This window comes from Charadrius vociferus, unplaced genomic scaffold, assembly GCF_000708025.1.
Source record: "Charadrius vociferus isolate BGI_N301 unplaced genomic scaffold, ASM70802v2 scaffold37, whole genome shotgun sequence".
In the NCBI taxonomy this organism is placed as follows: Eukaryota; Metazoa; Chordata; class Aves; order Charadriiformes; family Charadriidae; genus Charadrius; species Charadrius vociferus.
The window spans coordinates 668,583-679,316 of NW_009649457.1; positions in this window are offsets into that span (position 1 = coordinate 668,583).

The window sequence follows — 10,734 nt, forward strand, 5'->3', positions numbered from 1 at the left end:
GGAGGTTGATGCAAAAATAAGCATGAAATGGGATAAAGACTGGCTGCCTGATGGGCTGCCGTGTAAGACTGCAGGCGGGGAATGGCAGAGCATCACCCATCACCGAGAACAAGCGGTGCAGGAGCAAGCCTGTGAGCGAGGGAGATCATGCCTGGTTCCCTCCAGTGGTCCCAGCCTGTGCCCTCCACCTGTGTGGGCTCCAGGCAAGGGAAGGGACTCGGGATCCCACCCATGGACCTGATCCCAGCTGTAGACACGATCTTGCTCACCATCAGCCATGAAGAGGGACATCTCCTGATTCTGGCTGCAGACAGTACCTTCCAAGGCTGATGGCTGTCCTTCATGTCCACCGACAGCTGTCCATCATGCCCCCCCGATGGCTCTCTATCACTGCCCCAGGATATTCACATCAGATCATCGGTGGCTGCCCATCACACCCCTGATCACCAACGCAGGTGCTGTGCATGATGCTGATGGCTGTCCGTCATGCTCCCACCATCGAGGACAGATGATTGACACCTCCCATCACACCCCCAGCCATCGATGCCGATGTCCTCTGGAGATCCCACACCCCGACAGCTCGGCCATCGGTCCCCACGTCCTCTGGCTCCCTGCAGCCCGAGCCTGATGGTGGAGGGGGCTGTGACCCTGTGCCCCCCACCCCAAAAAGTTCGACCCGCTTTCCTTGGGAGGCTGGTTGCCTGGAGAGGGGCTGGTCTGACACATTCCCTCTCCCAATCCTGTCCCCACCAATGGTGTCCCCCCGAGGTGTGTGTGGAGGACTGCTGTGCTGATGCCATTGCAAACTGCTAATGGGGTGGTGGCTGCTTTGTAGCTCCTGTTCTCCGCTTTCACCCTGCCACGGTTTCAGGGACAGGGATGGGGACAGGGATGGGGATGGGGATGGCAGGTCCTGGCTTTCCCCCTGCCCTCAGTGGCCAGAGTGCCCTGAGCAGCAGCTGCCAGATGGTGCCCAGCATGGACGCAGCCCCTCCTTTGGCCCCCGTCAGCAGCCGCGCCGTAACGCACCCGAAGTAGGTTAAGACGCCGTGGATGCTGGCTCTGTGCCTCGCAGCCGTGGCACTGTGTTTGTTTGCTCTGAATTTTTTCCTCCCCATCCCGGAGCCGGAGTGCAGATCTCTGTGCTCATAGTTACTGAGTGTTCACAGTCAGGGTGCAAGGGCTGGCTTTGACCCCTCCTTAACAGCTTTTGTGGGACCCAAAAATCCCCCAGCACAAAAGCCTGGAGCAGAATTTGTCTAAGGAATCTATCTTCAACCCCGCAGCTCCTCAGGTCCCAGGGTCTGTCTAGATGCTCATAGCTAGCTGAAATCCCAGCTGGGGCAGGACCAGGCACTGGTTTGCCTGGGTAGGAGACACCTCTCCTTTGCTCGGCTGCAAATTCAGGCTGAGCTCCCACTGCAGCCCGACCCAAAGTCCCCTCCCAGGGCACCAGCACATTGTGCTGCCCAGGGCAGTTTTAGCTCCATCCAGGGCCCTGGTCTGGTGCAGAGATGAGCGCTGGTTCCTCCTCATCCTCACCTGTGTGTGATGCAGCCCTGCCTCACTTCTGCATCCCCACATCTGCTGGGATGAGCCGTGGCAGCCCCACATCTGCTGGATGTGCAGCCCCGAGTGGACAATGCACCTCACCAGCTTCACCAGCTGCTGGAAGGAGATCCAGCCTGCACCCAGCCCATCCATCTTCTTGCTTGCCCACCTCCAGATGAGCCCCTACCTGCTCCTTGCTGCTGTCCTGCAGTCACAGCTTGGCTGTTCCCTTTTGCCTGTACAAGGCTGGGCTCTGGGGAGGCTCAGTAGGAGCACGAGGAGCACCTTGCTACCTTGTTCATCCGTTTCTCCTCATTGCTCCTCTGTGAGCTGCCTTTGTCCCCATGTTAAGGGGAAAAAGGTGGTGGGGACCAGTGTCAGGACCCGGGAAGGAGGTACAGGGCAAGGACAGGGTCTAATGGTGCGGATGGGTGCCAAAATGCCCCAAGGGGAGCTGGGGGGAAGGTGCAGGGGTGAGGGAAACGGAGATGAAGCAGGTGGGAGGAAGCTATCGAGCCTTCCTGCCCCACAGGGCATGCCCCAGAGTCTGGGGTCTGCAGGAAGGTGTTCCCCAGAGGCAGCTGCCTGGGCTTACCCTGGGCTGCCCTTCCTGGGGGTGGCATGTCCCTGCAGAGCAGAGCACGGAGCCTGTCCCTGCAGCTGGCCACTCGCCAAGCCTGGCCCCGATGAGACAAGGATGCTCCCTCCGGACAGATAATAGCTGAGCACTTTAGAGCTCTCTAATCTAAGAGCACTCTTGCAGGCATTATCTAAATGACCCTCTTCACAGGGCAACTCCAGCCAGCTCCCAGCGGGCGGCTGTCCCCCACAGCTTGTCCCCTCCCCTCCTCCTGCAAGTCCCCAGAAAGGGTGGAGGCCGGACTCCATGGCTCTCCAGGGACTGGTATCCCCTTGTCCTAAGCGGGGATGTGGGTGTACCTGTTTGGTGTCCCTGCAGAGCCTGGTGCAGGGATTTGTCCCCCAGGACACTGCAGGGCTCTGGAGAGCAGGATGAACCCAGGGGCTGGGGAGGGAGGGGTGGGAGGGGGAGCGCTGGGGCTGGACCATGAACGGGTGCAGGGTATGGGTTTGCAACTGCGGCATCCCAGTGCCAGCCCCACAGCACCCTGCAAAGGGATGCGCTCGTCCCCATAGGGAGGCATGGGCAGGGATGCCAGCCCTCCCTGCTGCCCACCCTGCCACCCTGGCCGCCCCCCTGCAGCATCACCTGCCCCTGTGTCCTCCTTTGGTGGGGACATCTCTGCCGCAGGCTGGTCGAGCATCCTCACAGAGGAGCTTTTCAAGTGGAACGGAAACGCCTAATGAAGGCCGACTTCATTAACCGGGGCTGTCACGGGGATGATTGCTGCCTTCCTGAGCTGCTTTATGAGCAATAAAGCTGTGCGAGAGGAGAGGAGAGGAGAGGAGAGGAGAGGAGAGGAGAGCCTTCCCACATGCCTCTGCCCTGCCAGTAAGGGCACCTCTGTGTCCCGTTTTGGAGGCTGGGGGCAAGTAGGCAGTCCCCAGGGTTGGAGGCAGATGCAGAGCCCATCTCGCTCCAGGGGATCATGGCCCAGTGCGGCTGAGAGCTGTGAGTGATGGATCCTTCTGGGGCACGGCTGTGTCCCGTCCCGCTGTGGAGGTGGGACGTGGTGTGACTCACACCCAGGCTGGGAGCTACACAAGGCTGCTGGGTGCTGCTGTTTGGATAGGGATGTGGCACTTGGAAGTGGGTCCAGCAGCCTCCACATTGCTTTTGGTGTCTCCATCAGCCCCATTCCCGTGCCGCAGCATCCTACGGATAGGCTTCGTGCAAAGGCTCATCCCCAGCCTCCCCAAGCCTGGAAACCCAGTCCTTTACACCCATGTGAGGGTCTGTGCAGGCTCCTCAGGCTACATCTCAGCCCCTTGTAACATCTGATGCCTCTCACCCTTCTTGGGGACCCCCAAGCACCTCTGATGCGGTGAGCGGGGACAGCCCCATGGAGTGGGCAGAGCCCCAGTGCTCCACCGCCCCATGCTTACCTCTTAATCAGCTAATTGTGTGTTTGGGGTTTCAGGCAGGGCCCCAGCCTGGCGTTGCCATACCAACCGCATCAGCATCACTTTCAAACATTTACCAAGCAGGCTTGAAATGCGGGGAGGGGAGGAATTAAAAAAGGAGAGGAGGCCAAACAGAGGGTTGATGGGAGGGGAGAGTAAAAGGGCTGTCTGCGCCTCTTTCATTACCCTGCGTGGAGTCCCGCAGGGCAGAAAGCTCTGATTAAAACGGCTCTTGCTGGGATTCAGAGGCTTTTTGGGGAAAAAGAAAATGCCCCTGCCTGCTGGAGTCTGTCTGAGGCACTGTTGGTGGTAGGAACGGCTCGGTTTCTTCAGCAGGGTGAGGGGAGGGCTGTAAGATGAGGGGGCCCAGGTTGTGTCTGCAGGCAGAGAGCGTGGGGATGGACAGTGGACACTCACCCCTGGGACCCCCAGTCCCCAGAGCTGGCAAGGCTGGTGGTACAGCCGTGCGGCGCGGCAGCTCAGTGGAGAAGAGATGGAAGGTGGCTGGGGGGTGATGTGGGGCAGATCTGACAGCTCAGAGGGTCTGGCCCACGTTTGTCCCTGCCCTGGTGTTGTGGCGGGAGCGAGGCAGGAACCCCGTCCCCGGCAGCTCTGGCACGTGCCTGCCCTTCTTTCTGCAGCTGGGTTGCGTGTCTCCCCTGCGGTCCCTCCTCTCTTCTCCTTCCAAACCCACCTCTTTGCCACCCTTGGCCTTTCTGTGAGATGTATCAGGCCTCTCCAGCACCTCCTGCCCAGCCAGATGGGCTCTGGGCTGCTTTTCCGTGCCTGCACGAGCCCTCCCTCACCTCCCAGCCCCGCTCCATCCTCTACAGTCATGACCAACCCTGGTGCAGGAGAGGTATCTGACCCAGGTGGAGGGCCATGGAGATGGGTGTGTGTTCCCCCTCCTGCTCACTCAGCTTCCCCTGAAAATCCATTTAACAGATCAAAATTTTATATGCTGAGCCATACTGGAGCCCAGAGCACAGCACGGGTTTGTTTTTTTTTTTCCAGGTTTTAGTCAAAGGAGGGCTACGTCATGGACGGGAGGCATTGACTGCTGCAGAGATGTGGAGGAGATGCGGAGACGGGAAGACAGGTTGGAGGAAGGATGGCGCACAAGGAAACCCAGTTTTTGAGGGTGACACATGGCCTTTTTGGCATCCTGTCTTATGGGATGGCCCTTGCTGTGGGGGCCTCTGCCCAGTTCTTCTCCATCCCAACATCCCCTGCCTGGGATCTGACACCCACCCGAGAGCTGTGTGAGCCTGGTGGCACGGGGCTGTGGCCCTGCCTTTGGAAGAGACACAGCCAGTCCTTTCTGCCTGCTCATTGCTGAAGCTTCAAGATGTAGGGCTGCTTCCCTTCTCCTCCCTCTCCCCCGCTCCTCTTCCTCTGTGCTGAGTGAACCACTCCATCCCTTGTGTGCTGGCGATGTGGCTCAGCCATGAATCACTGTGGGCAAGGCTGGTCCTTGGGCATTTCTTGGCCTCCAGAGAAGAGCACCATGCTCCCTCCTGGCCATGGACCCCCGCCCTGGCCACGCTCTGCTCCTCAGAGCCTCCAGCTCTCTGGAGACCAGCCTTCGCCGAGGGAAGGGGCTGTAGCGAGGCAGAGGACTATTTCTCTTGCATGAGCCTCTCTCCTTCCCCTCCCAGGTGTCTACACGAGCTCTGCATGCCCTTATTCCCATTGTGGTCAACGAGCGTCAACCATCACCACCAGACAGGCTGTGCTCGCCCTCATCACAGAGGGTTGCAGGGACATGTGCCAGGCCCGAGTCAAAGGAGGGCTACGTCATGGACGGGAGGCATTGACTGCTGCAGAGATGTGGAGGAGATGCGGAGACGGGAAGACAGGTTGGAGGAAGGATGGCGCACAAGGAAACCCAGTTTTTGAGGGTGACACATGGCCTTTTTGGCATCCTGTCTTATGGGATGGCCCTTGCTGTGGGGGCCTCTGCCCAGTTCTTCTCCATCCCAACATCCCCTGCCTGGGATCTGACACCCACCCGAGAGCTGTGTGAGCCTGGTGGCACGGGGCTGTGGCCCTGCCTTTGGAAGAGACACAGCCAGTCCTTTCTGCCTGCTCATTGCTGAAGCTTCAAGATGTAGGGCTGCTTCCCTTCTCCTCCCTCTCCCCCGCTCCTCTTCCTCTGTGCTGAGTGAACCACTCCATCCCTTGTGTGCTGGCGATGTGGCTCAGCCATGAATCACTGTGGGCAAGGCTGGTCCTTGGGCATTTCTTGGCCTCCAGAGAAGAGCACCATGCTCCCTCCTGGCCATGGACCCCCGCCCTGGCCACGCTCTGCTCCTCAGAGCCTCCAGCTCTCTGGAGACCAGCCTTCGCCGAGGGAAGGGGCTGTAGCGAGGCAGAGGACTATTTCTCTTGCATGAGCCTCTCTCCTTCCCCTCCCAGGTGTCTACACGAGCTCTGCATGCCCTTATTCCCATTGTGGTCAACGAGCGTCAACCATCACCACCAGACAGGCTGTGCTCGCCCTCATCACAGAGGGTTGCAGGGACATGTGCCAGGCCCGATGCCCTGGGGGACCCTGCCCACCCCATAGCTCCTTCCAGTGTCACGTGTGCTCCCCATCCCACCCATTATTTCTATGGTGCTGTGAGCAGCTGGAGGTGGCCTTGGGCTGTGGTGTGGCTGCTCCGAGGTGCGGGCTGGGAGCAGATGCAGAGGAGCATGGCTCAGGCTTTGCTGGGGAAGCACTGGGATCGCCTGTGCTGCCTGGGGCTTTGCAAGCAGCCGTGAGACGGCTCGGCGGGGGGAGGTCTGCAGGCAGTGTGCAGGCAGAACCCCCTGCCTCCTCCCGTGCACCCCCGGGGGACGGTGTGCTCGGTGACTGGTACTGGGGCTCGCCCAGAGCTTGCCACAGGGCAACAACAGGGCAGGAGGGTAAATCCTGCCCCTCCAGGCTGTGTGCGTGCTCCTCGCTGCTGCCAACCCTGCTTTGATGGAGCGATTTGGCAGGTCTCAGTGGGATACCCTGTGCCAAGGGGTGCGCCTGGTGGGAGCACCCTGGGGTGTCTCTCCTGGATCCTGCACCCTCCCTGCGGCTTCCAAACTATGGTCCAAGCACCAGCCAGGAGATGGGACAAGCAAGGGCATCCCCTGTCACAGCCACCAGGATGGGCTGTGTCTTCCTGGTTGCTGCCTGCTTTGCCGTGCTCTGCTGCGAACATCACGGTTTGGTCTCTGTCCTCACCAGGTGTCGTTTTGATGGAGAGAAACTTCCAAGCCATTATGCCTGGGCTGTTTCTCCCCTGTAGCTTCAGAAGGAGGTGGACAGTGTGACCTCTTTGCAAGTGGTGGCAAGAGGGAATGTGGTGTCCTGGGACTCTGCACCCCACCTCAGGAGGGCTTGAGCTCCCGTGCAGCATTTCTGGGCCTCCAAGGGCTGGGCATGAGAATCCTTTCCAGGCAGCTCTGTCCATGAGTTTTACAGCTGCCTGTAACATCTCCAAAGGATTGATTTACTGTAACTCCTCTGGAAAGCAACTTGTGATTGCTAGCCTGGAGATCTCAAGCTGGACTTAAACAACAGGATCCTAAAGAAGCCATGAATAATTGAGACTAATAAATATTAATAACTCACCTGCATGGTGGCAGGGCATGTAATTGCAAGGAGTGTTCTGGAAGCACAGCTCTGCAGGCAAGTGTGCGCTCCTGGCAGGGCTGGGGCAGAGCCTGTTAACACTGATGCTGCCAGCCATGCAGAGCCATGTGTGGCCACCAGCCCTGCCACCCTCCCCTGGAGTGAGCGGTGGCCAGGAGCAGGGGGTGCTGGCCACCATATGAATATTTAGCTGTCCTCAGTGGCCCTCTCTCCCACGAGCTGGTCTCCTGTTGAACCTGAGCAGACTTGCAGCATCCACTACATCTTTTGGCATGGGTGTTCTCCATCTCTGAGCCGCCCTCATCCCTCAGGCACCCTGGAGGACCTGGGACACCCACTTCAGAAAGTCCTGCCTGCCCTCATGTAAAAGCCAGATGGAGGTACATCCCAAATGCGAGTCAGTCTGTGGATGTGGCCTGCTTTTTGTCCCCAAGGACTGGGTGGCCCGTCTGTGGTCAGACTTCATACAAGACTGTCCCATGCATCACAAAACCTGATGCACTGCAAAATCCAGCTCCCAGGGCCAAGTAATACCAAGAAGGCCCAGTCTAGGCTTTGTATAATTCAACAAGTCCTCCAAAGTTTGGGTGCAGGTGGGTTTCAACGAGTGAAGATATGAATGAGTGATGGTGTACGTGTGGATTTTCTGTTTGTGACAAGACAGTGATGGGGAGTGGACATGGCCACCTCTCTCCGCAGAGGGATGTCCTGCAGGGAAAGGCTGAACTTGTCACTCAAACCCTTGCTGAGCAGCACCGAGCCACTGATCAGACCTTGTGCAGGTGTAGGATCCTGCCCAAAGTCACTGAGGCTTCTTGGATGAAATTTAACCACAAAGCTCAAGACAAAATCCAGCCTTTCTCCTCCTGGGGTGCTCTAGTCCCTCAGTGAATCATATGGCTGAAATAACACTCAAACAAAGCCTGTGGCTTTGCCAATGCCTGATCAAACCCAACATTTCCTAGGCTTTTCAAGGCACATGAGAAAGAGGAGTCTAGAAGGGGTAATAAGCACTTGCACGGGCACAGTGTTCTTGGCTGCAAAGTCTCAGCAGTGCTGTGAGCAGGGTAGGAACGTGTACATGGAGGCTTTGCCAGAGCTTTCTGGATGTTGCGGTTCAGGGTGGAGAGCTTGTAGACCTGCCCCTTTGGAAGCTACTGTTGGCTTTGCAACCTGATGCTGATGATGTGATGAAGGATCCTACATGGCATAGAGACAAATGGGACAGAAAAGCCCTGAACTTATGGCGAGGGCTGAGGGAAGTTCAGGTAGGATGTTGCCCACAGATTTCTGCTTGAAAACTGTATTGCTTGGGCAGCTGAGAAGAAGGCCTGTGAATGCTTGGCAAGGGTATTGTGAGGCTGTATCCTCTGCAGGAGCTTCTCCCACACTGAGCAAGTGTTTCTTTTCTCCAAACTGCCTGGCTGTTGAGACTGCATCTTGCAAATGCGGTTTCAGACAATAACAGCTTGCAATTATGCAGCGCTTTCAAAACCAAGATATCCTGAATTTCGTTAACGTCTTTGTATAAAACTAGCTGAGGCTGCTGCTGGGATGCAAAGCTCCAGCCTGTGCGGAAATGTCGCAGCTGGGTTCACCCAAAGCTTTCCTCTGTGCTGGAGATGGTTCATCCTGCAGGAGATTTTTGGGCATTGCTGGGTGGCTGGGACCCAGTGCCTGGGCTGGGAAGCCAGAGCAAAGGGGGCACAGAGACATCTCGTTGTCTCTGACCCCTGCTTTCTGTGTTTTCTATTGCTGTACAGTCGCAGGAGGAGGAGGACTGACTGGTGGTGGGGATTATCCATCCAGGAGTCAGAGCTCTGTGCTCTCTGGGGGAAGGGGAGACGTGACTTGGCGCGGATCAGTAAAGGGAACGGTAATTGCTATAAGACCCATTACGGAGCACAGCATCTCAGAAGCCATTTCTGAGCACGTAAAGGGCAAGCAGGGATTTCCCAAGGGAAGACTGCGCTGGACTCTGAGGGTGGCCACCACCAGCTCGACAGCTGGTGGGTGGCCAATAATGATTGAAACACCCGGGGGTTGACACAGGGCTGGCCATCAGCAACAGGGGCACTGGCACAGCGTGAACCTTCAGCAAAGCCTCAGGTGCTGCTAGACAAGGGCGGCTGACACCTTGGCACAGCCTCAGTCCAGGAGGGAATAGATAAATGTGATCATTAACCCCCTGAAATTCAGAAAGGGGGATGTAATGCGCGGCACTGAGATGCCACGAGCCCAGGCTGGGAGCTGAGCACCGAGCGGCAGCGCTGATGGGAAGGACCCGGGGGTTATCGTGGGCACTGGGCTGAATATGAGCCAAGAGAGCACTCTCATCGCAAAAAAGGCAAACCACATCCTGGGCTACATTAGGAGGAGTGTGGCCAGCAGATTGAGGGAAGTTATTATCCCCTCTCCTTGGCGCTGGTGAGGATGCACAGATCGCGGAAGCGATTCTCGGGTAGCTCCTAACAGCAGCTCTCCCCCAGCTTCCTCTGATGGTGAAGAGACGTGAAAATGCAGACAATGATACAGGGGTTGCTGCAGGAGCAATAAAAGGGAACGGTAGTGTTATCCCAAGGCACTTGGAACACTTGCTTGGGAAATAGATGGTCTTTCTTGAGAGTCCCATATAGTTCAAATGAGACATTTGGGGAAGCAAGGAGCTTTACACTTAGATATTAGCTTCTCTTTTGGATGAAAAATTAATGAAAGGCTTGGCTGAAAAGAGACTGTTTTTTTCTGTGGTCACAGATACCCCAAAATACAAGAATATCGAAATGCTTTCAGTTGCTCTGTGCTGCTGTGCAGCCGCTCCCCAGCTGAAAGGCAGTAATACTTCATCTGCTGGAGTGTTTGCAGGCCAGTGAACTGCTTCGGCGTAGTGGCAAGTTTGAAAAAGCGAGTGGTCAGTGGCTTGGCCCGTCATTGCTACGTGCAGGTGACAGTGCCAGGGGTAACTCTGCGAGGTCTCACTGTGTCTGCACGGCGGTGGACAGCGGAAACGAGTATTTGCCCGGGGCTGACTGCCCAGCCTCTCTGTAGCACAGACCCTGCTCACATCAGTGTATTTTCAGCCCTTTTTTCTTTCCAAATATGGCCAATTCAGAGTTTCAGAGGAGATCTTTCTGTTGTGGATGGATAGAAGCACTGCAGCACGTATTGCCCCCAGAGTTAATGTCATACCCTGCAGTTGAGAGGATCCCGAACCATTCTGGGGGCTCTCACAGCTACGTATGCACTGGGTGAAAACCACAGAGCTGCACTTTGAGTGGTTTCTAAGGCTGGTGGCACCCGCGAGTGGTCTCACTGCTGAGTGATTACTGCGCCATCATCACTTCAGAGGGAGCTGGCATCGCGTGGCGAGGCTGGCAAGGAGGCACACACCAGAGAGCCGGTGGCATGGCCAAGCTGGTGACAAGTGTCTGTGGCAGATGTTCAAGCTGGTGGCACGGCCAGGCTGGTGACAAGTGGCTGGGGGGAGGCCTCGTCAACACGGGGAGGGGGGG